Source organism: Hipposideros armiger, unplaced genomic scaffold (assembly GCF_001890085.2).
Source record: "Hipposideros armiger isolate ML-2016 unplaced genomic scaffold, ASM189008v1 scaffold_56, whole genome shotgun sequence".
NCBI classification, from domain to species: Eukaryota; Metazoa; Chordata; class Mammalia; order Chiroptera; family Hipposideridae; genus Hipposideros; species Hipposideros armiger.
In genome coordinates, this window is record NW_017731406.1 from 1941378 (window position 1) to 1955164 (window position 13787).

Sequence of the window (13787 nt, forward strand, 5' to 3'; positions counted from 1 at the left end):
TGTGTATTGTTATTTTAAACAATGTGATGAATATTTTTGTCCATATTTGACTCTATCATTTATGACTTTCTTAAGATAAAGTAATAGAAGTGAAGTTTTTGGGTGAAGGGGCATAAATTTTCAAGTCTCCCAATAAATGTTGCCAAACTACTTTCTAGAAGGTTACAAAAATTTGTTCCACTATTTTTGTTCCTCTGGTAGGAGCCCTCATCAGAATCAGGACCAATAGTTGTTGATTAATTGAAAAAATTAAAATAGAGGAAAATAATTTATATGTGTATATTTTCATGCATATTTCTCATTTTTATTTTAATTTAAAACTTATAAACACATGTGTATTCATTTGCCAGCCTTTTGCTATATGGTCAAATATTTGTCTTTGAATGTGGTCCTACTTACTCGATTTTACTTCTGTTTAGTGGTATGCTGATAAATGTTTAACAACCAACTCTAATGAAAAATATAGCCCTGATGGTTGCATTGGATGATTCTGTGGTGTAAATACTCCCACCATGGCTGTTTTTAAGCTTCCACCATGGCACTGAATGTGGAATTGGAAAGAAATGTAGAGTACTACATCATTATACTACTATATTTCTACTATACCGATGGAATAAATGTAAATAATTTCAAAAGTATAGATAATTATAAAATGTAAAGTATTGGGGTTGTCAGAAACGTCATGAGCATTTTTGCAACGAAAAACAGAAAAAATACGTCGTGACGTTTCTGACAACCTAATATTTATTTAGGAAGGGATGAGTCTTTTGTATTTAGTAACTTTCTTTTTAAATATAATTTATTTAATTCTAAGTTTATACCATTTCATTACTAATAATGGCAGTGTTTAACAAATGGCTCACAAAATTCCTGAAAACTTGATAATTGGCTCTTATGAGCCAGTACAAGCTGACTCTGGCACCATACTGGCTTTGTCTTTCTCTGAAACCACAACATAATGCATCCTCCAGGATTCCCAGTTTTGGTTTCTTTGAAGTTAAAGACCAGTTTAAAAACACTTGTTATGAAATTTGAGTGTGGAGTCATTCCGGATGTTTACGACACCTGCTCTCAACCAATCTTTTATGGTTGTTTCACCCATATCTATGTTCACATCGTTTATCTTATTATTTTTTTTGTAACTTGTCTTTATTGAGTTAGAATTTAATTTTCATGGAAATGAATTTATTTATTTTCTTTGCAATTCTTCTTCACCATCATTATTTTATATACAAAGTAGAGCTGACATCAGCAAGCTTGTGAATAATCACTGTTGACTCTTGGTCAACATATAACTGAATTGGTGGGAGCAGAATGGCCCCGGCATCCACAACCATGAGCATCTCCTGGTTATGTGCCTCCAACAGGCCATGGGCATGGAGATAAGTTAGGGAGGTACCGTATTTCATTTTTGTTTCTTTCATCTTAAGGACAGTTCTTTAGTAAAATGTCTGATAATGAGCTTGGTAATGTAGATTTCCATTTTATTCTTCCAGTGGGGATTTATTTTACTGACTCAGCCATGCTGTTTCCCCCATGACCAATAGGAAAGACTTGTGAGAAGGCTAGGTGGAGTCGTAGGGAAGATATGTTGTAGCTAACTAGCCCAGGAAACAGTCACATCCTTGACTCTATGATCTAGAGGTCATTAACACTGGATTCTAGGAAACAGAGCTAATGAGGCTTTTGACATTATATTTTCCTTCACATTTGTTTTCTCTTCCTACTTTGTATTTCATTGAAGTCACTAGTAAGTCAAACAATGTGAGAGCCAGAATGGCCCTTACACAGCAACTCCAATGCCCTCATTTTATAGGATGTCTTTCAAACTCTGTTCCAGGTTCATGCTTCTTAATAAATTGATGTGTGTGTTTCAGGAACTTGGAGTTGTAATGCTAACAAAGAATTTCATGCAGAAGATTGGCATTTTGTGTCAGGTATCTGGGTGAACCCCTTAAATGTGCGGATGGATAATGAGGTTTCAGGATACTAACAGTTAAGCAACTGGAGAAGAATCCACAGTGCTATTTAGTAGGAACCTTGTAATCATATTAGAGAGGTAAACAAGACTCCACTCAGTGAAAATGTCAAGAGATGTTTGTGAAACTTTCAAATTTCCCCTGAGCCTCAACGTAGCCAAATGACCAAAGGCAATTCCAGAAGTTCAGTGACTGTTCCTTTGTTTTAAGTAATTGTTGCCAGAAATGCCAGTTCCTTCCTGCTTTCTGGGAGGAGTCTTCTTCGTAACCTTTTGTAAAAAAGATGCTTTCTAATTCTTAGAAATTGAAACTACTCTTCGCATTACCCACTTCAGCGATCATTACTTTTGTTGTTGTTATTCTTTCAGGTCAGAGAACTAATTTATGTCTAGCCAAAAAAGTTTCATAGGTCATAGGCATTTCAAAGTGTTGACTTTAATGGTAAAGTTTTAGCAATTGCATCTGTCATTGCTAAGTGTTGACTTTAATGGTAAAGTTTTAGCAATTGCATCTGTCATTGCTATTAAAATGCATTTGATTTCTAGGCTCAGTATTTTAGAATTAGCTCAATAAATTGAAACATTTTATCCTTCGACTTTCTTATATCTAATTGCTAATTCCAGTTTTATCTTTGCTCATGTCATTCTCTTCAGGAAGTAATTTTTTTGTTATCAATCAATCTTTTAATTTTTGACAGTCAGGAGTGTTTCAGTGTGAACCTGAAGTAAAGGTAAGGTTCTAACATGGCTTCCAGAGTTAATCTAACTACTCTATGTTATGAGTAACAGTAGGACATAAAAAGTGGTCAGGGCCATTGAAATGTTTGCAAAGGTAACTGCTCCCTGGTTAGAGCCAGGGAGTCTTGCAAAGAGAAATGTTCATTAGGACTGAAAAACTGGGAAAGAGACAACACTTTGGAATGGCCCAACTGTGAGTCTCTTGAGACACATTACATTACCTTATTCAATTCTTGTGGCTTTGAGAATGTCAGAGTCACATATCTATCAAGTCACAAAGAGATCTAGAAGCAGTGCCAGGACTCAAACCTAATTCTTTCAGGTGTCAAATTCATCTTGCTTTCCAATTTAGAGTTACTATGGGACTAGTAGATAGTAAGTGTTGCTTTGTGCTGCTTTCATCTGATTGTTTGGTTTCTGTAAAAGGATTTCCAGGTTTTCTTTATTGTGACTCAGGCAAGATTGGCACCTGGGAATCATAGATCAATGCATCTGCCCCATCCACTGAATCCACATTGGGAAGAAAAAACCAGGAACTGGCCTGATGTTCACAATGAGGTCTTACGCATGCTACTTCAAGCTGGCCTGATACCCACGAGATCATGTTCTTCTGTTGCAGAACATCACAGAACATCAACACCATATAAGGACACTGAGGCTCCAATGGAGTGAGGACAAAATAAGGTCACTGCACACCCAAGCACCACCAAATGCCTCCCTCTGTCTCAGCTAAAATGAATGGTTGTTACTTGTTTACCAATTCTAGCTTTGACCATATCTAGCCTGTTCTCACTATGGATAAGATTCATTGTGATACCCAATCGTAGAATTGCCCCTGCTTTCTGATAGCCCCCAATCTAGAGGGAATTTCTGCTTCCTTAGACACTCCCCCAAATTCCACAACATAATCCCAAATCTGATAATAGCTTCTGTTTAACATCTTCTTACGGAGATGCTCCCTTTCATGTGTGTTCTCCCTCACTGCAACAAGTAATGAACCCAACTTGTTGAACTACAAGTGTGTTTTCGGTGGCTGTTGACTGAATAAAATTGACACCAGACTCTCATGGTAGACAGGGCCTATTCAGTAGCCTACTTCCTGCTTGGACTATGTAGTGAGCAGTTACCTGACAGAGGTGGCAAGAGTGTTCTCCTACCGTACCAGTGCTACATGAGATGGGACCCTTATTTTCTTAATGAAACTTTGGTCCTGACTTAAACATCTGGACATCATCAGCTGTAGTTCGAGAGTTGTGCCTCTCTAGAGAGGAGGGGCTCCCAGTGGGAGGGTGGGATTAATGCAAATAACACTGGATGCAGTGTCAGAAAACATGGTTTCTAGCTTTGTCTCTTTTGGAAAATAGCTTCGTGACCATGGTCAAGTTGTTTAAGCTCTTTGTGCCTCAGGTTTTAAATGAGAGAGTTGGGTCCTTCTAGCTCTAACATTTGGTAGTTCTATTACTTGAAATCCCTCATGGGGATGCCATGTCCTCTCTCCAGCAGGTAATGCCATATAACTGAGGAGTTTTGTGATGTGAGTCACTCATAATGCTCGATTTTAAAAGGATAGCTGAAGTACATAAAGGTATAGTTTGTAATTTTCTTCACAAATATTTGCAGACAGATGGCTAGCATAATTGTTTCTGGTGTAATAGCAGACATTGTTAAAATATAATAAGAACCAGATAAATCCGCAGGAACTCTCTTAGCTCTGTCTCCTGAGAATCAGTGCTAATAAGTCAAATTAGTCATTTTTATTTAGGAGATATAAAAAGGCATATGCTTTCACATTGTACCAGCTGTCATAAAATTTTGGAGAAAAGTGTTGCTTACAAAGCTTCTAGGGAGAATGTTTCATAAAAATATTTTAACCTTTATAGCTTACACAACCAGTTGGCTTCCTTTCTTCATAAACTATAGTTTTGCCCTAAATTCTCTTTAACAGCAATGTTTTGCAGAAAGGAAAACATGGCTAGGAGAAAAACCACTGCACTGCCTTCTAGTGGAGTACCTGTTATATATTGCTTTTTTATGGAGCTAGGATTTTCATATGAGTCTGAAGTATGTTGTGATGAAATACATTTAGAGATTTGTTTTCAGGTAAAAGTGTAAGTTCTACAAGCTATGCTCCACTGTTTAACTTTCATGCATAGTATGAACTACAGTGGTAACTATAATATATACATACTTAATATGCATACTTTAAAAATCCCTACTCATATGTAAGGTTCTTTCATTTTTTGGGGCCTCTCCTCCCTTATCGTTATTGAATTGTGTATGTGTATGATTGTAGAGTCAAAAGATCTTCCATTTTACTGTAACATATTTTTCTGACTGTTTCTCTGGTCTTTTACATTTTCTCACTTCAGATATTTTTCCTTGTTTATTTACCTTGTAGATTCAGGGTGGGTTTTTTTTTTCCTTTTCCTTTTAGTTTTTCATGAAAAGAAGCCAGACTCATAAAAGAAAGGACAGTGTTCAAAACAGAAATCTAGTCTCAGAGGCTTACAGGTTTATATATAAAAGCCCATCGTTTCACTTGTGGTTGGCCTCATGCCAAGAAAAAAAGGATAATAAATCATAAGATACTAGATTAATGAGAAAGTCTTTGGAAATAATCACAAAAGATAGGGGGGTTCTCAAAAACTAACAGTAGTAATTGAGTAGTTATATAGGAGTGATGTTTATAGAGATAAATAGTATTTAGAAAGTACTAATTAGAAAATCTATTGATTTTGCTTGCTGAAATTATAGACTTAGCGTTTGGGTTGTCATAGTAACTTGAATGCATTTGTTTTTTGAAATGATCTTTGGTTATGCAATTGTTGGTGGCTTTTAACAATTTTTACCATATATTAGACAGGAGCCTTCGGTCCTCAGTTTCTTCAAAACAAAATTACATTTCACTTCTTATCTTTTTCATTAGACTAAGACAAATGTACATTTTATCCCATTTTGCATAACATATTGTTTACAAGCCTGTCAGTTAATACATTTGTTAAATAGTTGACGTTTGCCTTTATTTTAATGGATTAAAGCAGAGGTTCCCAAATTTTCAAGGATGAAGATTTCTTTCAGGTATCAAAATAGTTCTTGGGACTATCTCTCCTTTGCCCTTGCCTCCACAAAAATAGTGATCCTTTACTTTTTTTGTTACGTCATCTAGCTGGTATTAATTCGTATTTTTTTTTTAAGATTTTTATTGGGGAATTGGGGGGATGGGAACAGCGATGAGGAATTGGGGGAAGGGGAACAGACAAGTTGCTGTCGTTTTGTTCTTCAGTCTAGTTGTGGAGGACGTTGCTTCACTGGCCCAAGTTGGCACCATCATTGCGCTCTTCCCGGGCGAGGCAGATGGGGCTTCTGGACGGCCGCTCACTGCAGCTGCTGGCCGCTTATGCTGGCTGCTGGCTACACACGGTAGCCCATGGCAACCCACTGCCACAGGGGCTGCAGCCTACGCCGTCGCCAGCGACTCACGGCAGCCCAGCTCCAGGTTGAGCTGTTGTTCAGCATCTTAGCTGTAGAGGGCAGTGTCACTGGCCCTCCTGTGTGGGATCCGAACCAGGGCCCTCTGGCGTCCCAAGCCAGCTCTTAACCATCGCGCCACTCGGCCGGCCCCTAATTCATATTATTTTAATAAATAAATTTTTCTTTCATTCATAACCATAAAAACATGCATATATTAAAAATTAGCAGCACATGTTTTTCAGTTATCAGATTAGTGTACACATGGATTGGCAAACTTTGTGTAAGAACTGATTCATTATGGTACTTAGGTTTACAGCTTGATACCACTAAATTGTCAGCTCCTTGGTTTTGCTGATTTACTTCCCAAAGTGGTTCATGGGACTACCTCTCCAAATCTGAACTTGTAATTTTAGGTGGGCTGTTACCCAAACGGAAGTAGTATGGCACAGTGTTGTTTACTACCTTCTTTCTATTTCTTCCTGAAGTTTGTTGGGGGAGATAGGAATGAGAAATCCGGCCCAGATGCTCGCTGGTTAATGGGACATGGTTAGTTAGGATTTGGCACTGTGTGTTTTGAGCTGAAGCAGGGCATTTTCTTGCCCAAGAGAAAATGAGTTGAAAAGAACTGAGTTGGAGAGCCAAGTAAAATTCTATAGAGTATAGGTTGGAATGTAAACATTAAGGAATGCACAAACACATACCAAGTCCAAAGGTAGGATCATTGTCAGGGTTGCTAAGCCAAATGTTCAAGGTTTGAGTTTGGAAAAGACTGTGGTAAAGTACGTGGAACAAGTACGGTACTGCTTTTTATTCATCTGCTTTTGAAATTGATCTGGATTTGGCTGTTTGTTTTTAGTAAATGGTGAAGGGCTGATTGGCTTTGCCGTATCGTGTTTTCCATTTGGTCTCCCAAAGTATACTTCTCAGCTTTGATTACTGGAAGGTTCATTTGTTCTCCTTTTTATAATGGAAAGTCGTAACATTGGTTTGGTTATATCAGAGGAAGCAGGATAACAGGTGTTCGGACTGGAAAATCCATTTGCCTGATCCATAACTCTGAAACGTACATTTACCTAGTTTTCCTAATATAAATTAGGCAGTTTACCTTTTCTTAAACCCTCTCCTGTGGGTTTTTCTTCCCACAGAAAAACAATCTATTTCCTATCTCCATGCTGTTGAGACAACAGCATCCAGCTGTCAGGTGGATATGTGATGTTGGGCATCGGGTGAGTCTATGTAAATTAGTGATCACTACTTTTTTTTTAAAATATGGAACGCTTCATGAATTTGCATGTCATCCTTGTGCAGGGGCCATGCTAATCTCTGTATCGCTCCAATTCCAGTAAATGTGCTGCCGAAGCGAGCACTAGGGATCACTACTTTGATCCTTCTCTCCTGGTGTGGAACATGAGGACAGCTCAGATGAGCTCCAGAGGCCTGGGAGCAGGAGTTTAGGGCATCTCTCTACCGCAGCTGTGATATGTTGTGCCAGTGGATGAATGCCAAACAGACCCTCTGAATGTCAGGGAACAAACCTGGAGAAGTGAGTGTAAATGAGCTATTAGAGCAAGAAGGCCTATGTTCAGCGAAATTAAATAGAATTTCTTTATTGCCAAATGTATCATAGTATTTCATATGATCATGTGAAATGTGGCTCTCCTAGATGGGGATAGGTTAGTTATGCCCTCTTTTCTAAACTTATGTGGTTACCGACTCTTTGAATATTTTTGTGTGTGGTGGAGTAATGTCTTGCTGGACACGGGTGTTCCCTGGAACACAGTTTGGAGAATGCTGCCTTAATACGAATGAAGTTCAAAACAAGCTCTGCTAACTGTGCAGGCAGGTTGTTTTTGAATGTGGAGGAGCAGATTTGCTTTAGAATGAGCGGAGCAAAAACAACGTAATTTAATTTGTTAAGGTCTGTGAGGTGATACGGCACATCAACATGACATGCTAAAACTGAGATGGTTGGATTTGCACCGTTGCAGCAAATTTCAGATAATAGGGTGCCAGGGTGGTGGCCAGAGTGAAAAGGGAGACACGCTTTGGCCACCCTGGTCATCATGGCATGCTCTGTGTCCATGTAAACAAGAAGCCAAATCTAATTTTAAACAAAGCCTGAGTAATAGCAGTGCGTTTCCATACTATTCACTTCTTAAATCCAATTTCATTCCCTTCCTTGAAGTTCCATGAAACATTATTTTAAATTCCAAAGTGTTCTTTTTGTGCTCAGTTCTCTCTCATCGATTCCATTTTTCTAACAGAGAAAAAAATCATCTGTTTACATTAAAATGCACTGCTTGAAAGTCTGATGTGCATCACTTACACTAATAGATCTAAAGGTACCATTCCCTGTGAGAATTCACAAATGGCACAGTCTTCTTCACTTCTCTCGAGTCACCTTTCAAGGACAAAATTCCTCTTAATTAAGAGTTGAACTTGTGAGGTGGTATGTTTCAGTTGTGTGAATTAATATCAGTGTGCCTTAAGGACGCCGAGACATCTGTTCAGAGCACGGGTCACCCTCTCATGTAGTTAATTTATACTGCTAGGCATGGCTTCTATTTTTCCTTTCAAGGAAGTCATAGTTGGATGAAGGCAAACTTACCAGTTGAGAATATCGTTTCGTTAAGCCTGTCTCCACATTGTCCTTAGTATTTTGCAGGGTGGAAGAAGAGATAGCAGGTAACACATAGCTCAGTGTTAATGAACTTCCTTCAACAGGTTCTGTGTCTGGGGAGGAGTCCACGGCCAGCCTTCCTTGAAATCAGTATGTCTGCTGCAAACCCAGTTTGATTTGAGGTGTGTGGACAAGGGCCACTGCACCTTCCAGTGCTTGGCAGAGTACCAGCACGTCCTCTGTTTGGGAACTTATACCTTTGGCTCTGTAAGATTTCAGTGTCTCAAAAGACCTTTACTAAAGTGCAAAGACCCCAAGGAGAGGGATGCAATAAGTTTTCTTACCCTGTAATAATGTACCTGATTCGTGTTTGACTTTGTTTGTAAGTAGGGTCCAAACTAGGGGTGCATCTCGGTAGCATGGGACTTGAAACTTACATAGTTTAGAGGAGGGTTCTTTAAGGAAAAAGAATAAACATTTACTAATAAAAAAATTAAGTGGTTTCACTTGTATGTGGAATCTAAAGAACAGAATAAACAAACAAACAAAACAGAAGCACACTCATCGATAACAGAGAACATATTTGATGGTGGCTAGATGGGAGGGGGTTGGGAGATGGGTGAAAAAGGTGAAGGCATTAAGAAGTACAAACTGGTAGTTCCGAAATAGTCATGGGGATGTAAAGTATAGGTGATACAATCAATAATATGGTAATAACTACGCAGAGTGCCAGGTGGTACTAGTTAGGGGGATCACTTCTTAAATTATACAAATGGCTAACTTTGCTGTACACCTGAAATTAATATAAACTAATATTGAATGTTAACTGTAATTGAAAAATTTAAAAAGGGGAGAAAGGTGAAGGGGAATAAGAGGTTCAAATTTCCAGGTATAAAACAAATAAGTCATGGGGATGTAATTTACAGCATGGGGAATATAGTCAATAATATTGTGATAGCGTGGTACAGTGTCAGATGGTTGCTGGACTTATCATGGTGATCACTTCTTTAGGTATATAACTGTTGAACAACTATAGTATACCCCTTAAACTGATATAAGGTTGTATGTTACCTATATTTTTTAATTTAAAAAATCGAAAAAAAAATTTAGTAAAGGGTCTTGAAAGGGATCCAGGCAAGTTCAGGGCCATAAAGGTTTATTAGTTTCGTGGTAAATCCACCTTTGGTCTACAATAGTGATTAGCAAACTTCACGGTTTGCATTAGAAGCATGTGAGTGGTTCGTTACATGCTGATTCTCGAGGCCCGCTCTTGGAGATTCAATTTTAGTAGATGTGAGTTGGAGTCCTGAAACCTTGGAGCCCAGGAGAGCCTGAGGGCCATACTTAGATCCCACTAAGTATCTTATATAAAATACTATATGAGTATTTTATAACTATTGGGTTATCAAAAGAGTCATGACGTACTTTTTCTGTTTTTCGTTGCAAAAATGCGTCATGACTTTCCTGACAACCCACTATTGAAAGTTAGATGGGTATATGGCTCGGCACATGAGAAAACAATATAATGAAATGTAAATTGTAGAATGTACATGGTGGGTATATGGGCAATTTCAAAAATTAGGACATGCCTTTCAAACACCAAATACTTCCTATACATTATCTTATTTATGTGATACAGGTATTAATAGTCTCATATTACAGATGTGGACATTTGACTTCAGAGAAACCTGCCTAAGTACTCACAGCTAACAAATACTTGAACTATCATGTGAACTCAAGTTTGACGCCCAGAATTCACTGCAGGTGAAAGTGCTTGCATCTGCTGGGCTCTCTAGGGACTGAACTTCTTCCAGTTGGAGCAGGATTGTGCTTAATTAAAGAAATATTTCTGTTTAACTGGTATCTTAGAGCCACATATGATAAGAAGCAGTATAGTTACTGGACTCTATTATCACGTGCTGCTCTTAACACAAACCTGAGCTGCCTCCTACATACCCAAGAGTCACTATATTATTTGGGGCTCTCCAGAGAAACAGAACCAATGCGATGTGGATATACAATAGGTCTTCAATGTCATTTCATTCAACATCGTTTCATTATAATCATGAGTTAAAAAATCGATGCCCAACTGGGGCCACTGTCTGTGTGGAGTTTGTCTGTGTGGAGTTTGCACATTCTTCTCATGTCTGCGTGGGGTTTTCTCTGGGGACTCCGGTTTCCTCCCACATTCCAAAGATGTGCATGTGAGGGGAATTGACATGTCCACATTGTCCCAGTGTTTGTGTAGGTGTGTGTGCGTGGCCCTGCGATGGAAGGGCACCCTGTCCTGGGTCGGTTCTGCTTTGTGCTCTGAGCTGCTGGGAGAGACTTGGACGACCTGTGACCCTGAACTGGAATAAACGGGTTAGAAAGTAATGATCTTAGTTGTTTTTATCCATCTTTCTTAAATGTATGTATAGCTCACACTTACTTCAATGTTTAATATTAGAAGTGTTTTGGCTCTTTATTTAGAAGAAGTTTGGTGATGTTTCTGTAACCAGGCATACCACAGGAACTTAACTCTTCTTTATACCAATTAGCCTGTGGTAAAATTGGTTTCATTATACGCGTACGTCATTTCTCTTAAAGTGGAAGTTTCCAAGAACCTATCGATGACATTAAGTGAGGAATTACTGTTTATAGAAAGAGATTTATCACAAAGAATTGGCTCATATGATTATGGAGGCTGGCAAGTCCAAATTCTGCTGTGTGGGCCAGGAGGCTAGAGACCCAAGAGAGCTGATGGTGCAGGTGAAGTCCAAAGGCAATTTTCTGGAGACTTCTGTCTTGCTCTGGGAGGCCTATCTTTCTGTTCTTTGCAGGCCTTCAACCGGTTGGATGAGGCCCACTGTATTGAGGAGGGCAGTCTGCTTTACTTGGAGCTCACTGATTTAAATATTAATCTCAGCCAGAAAAATCCTCCAAGTTGACACATAAAATTAACCATCATGGACATGTGAATCATAGTCTTCCCTTTTCCCTGTGGAAGACCAGCTCTGGGTGGAGCAGTGGGCCCTCCCAAGGTATCCACTGGAGTCAGGTTCTTGGCATATGGAAGCTTTCTCTACTTGGCAGAGACCACCTCTTCCTGTTTTGGGATATTCAGAAACCACCCAGCAAAAGTAGGCCCTAAATTCGTGAGTGATTTCTGTCCCTAAGATCATAACAAGGATGGCACGCTTACCATCAGTCACAGTGCTGCGGTTGTACATAAGACTTTTCCCTAATTTCTGTTTCTCTCGCAACCCAAGTATCCTATCAATAGAATATCAATTTATTTTCACATTTTTTGTGTAATTTAATACACTGTTTGCTCTAATAGAAGTAGTTCTAAATGTGTTTTATCCACCTGTCCCTCCTCCTCTCCCTACCCCCTCCCCAACAGCCACTAATTTATCAGCCCCTCGAGAACAGGGGTTATGTGTCATTTATCTCTGTGTTCCTCATTGCACCTAGCCATGGGCCTTAGTCATAGTAGGTGCTCAGAAGATATTGGTTGGAATCACTTGGGATGTATTTGTGGAGCTCCAAAATAATGCTGACCAGTGCCTACTTGGAGCAAATTGGAAGATAACCCTTCTCTTAAACTATAGCCTGACAACCAGAGCATTGGCATTTTCAATTTTGTTCCTGTAGCTCCCCCTAGTGGGAAGGTAGCAAAATCCCGGCTACAGGACTAGCACCATTACTGCCAGAAACAACAGGAACCCCTCCCAAACTAAACACAAACCGTTTGTAGCAACTATTTATTTGTAATTCTTTTTTACTTTTGTTGTTTTAGATTTAGAGCTGGTCCTCAGTTTTTAAGAGGGCCTATTCAGCCTTTGTTAGAAGCAACTTGGATTATTTTTTTGGGAGGAAGGAGATTTAATCAGCAAATACTGATATAAACTATGGCATTTTTTATTGGCATTGAGCCAGGCATAGTGCTAAGAGACCTATTTGGCTACTTTGTAAAACTTAAGTGGGGTGAGCGACAAACATCTTTCCCCAGCTTCCTGAGCTCCACCCTGCATTGCAGCCGAGCAGGGGAACAATGAGGTGGCCTTGGCATGCGTCCGGGCCCCCCACCTCTCTGGCCTCTTGCCCCCTTAGACCACTGCAATACCTTCTGCTGTGGCCCTGACAGGTAGATCAGTTTGTTTCAGTCCACCTGACTGATTTATGCTGCTTAAGAATCCCTTAAGCTTATGCTTCTGGTAGTCTCGGCTTTGGATAAAAGACAGTGGTTTTGATTTTCACATTTTTCTACAGAAATCATAGCCTCCTCTCTTTAATCCCAATATTTTGAGGAGCTGTCTGGGCATTATGTATGCATGTTGAATGATTCATACTCTTAGGATTTTGAATTTGTTCTGAACTGAACTGTATCCGTTCTTTTTTTCCCCCCAATTTTGGAAATATTAAAAATAAGGTAATAAACCTTTGCAATGCCTGCTTTCAAGAGATTGATTGCAACAGGTTTTTTTTTAACTAACTGGTGCACAGTACTGCACATTCCTCAAATCTACTATATAAGGTAAAAACCTTCAAATGGAAAAATCTTCCTTCTTTGCTATGAGGAAAATAATTAACTATTTGACCACTGATCTATACCAGTGAGTGTGATCCCCTTAGCTTTTCTGAGGTTATACATAACTCTTGTCTATGCAGCTTCATAAACTGTGGAATAGGCTTTCTGGAGACAAAAATCTGAGAGCGAATATTGTAACATGAATCAGCCCTAGCTACAAATTTGATGTAATGTTTGCTGGAATTGACAGCAAAAGGCAACATTAATCCATATACTAGTGCAGCAGTGGTTTCATTTCATCCCTTTGCAACTACGTGACTTGGAATATATTTGTGTTCTCATTTTATTTCAGTGCCTTTGAGGAGACAGCATGGCACCTTTTGAGACATGACATAGGTTTGAAGCAGTACAGTTTATATCTGTGCCCCACTACTCATTAGAGAAGCAACTCTAGGTTCGAACTATAG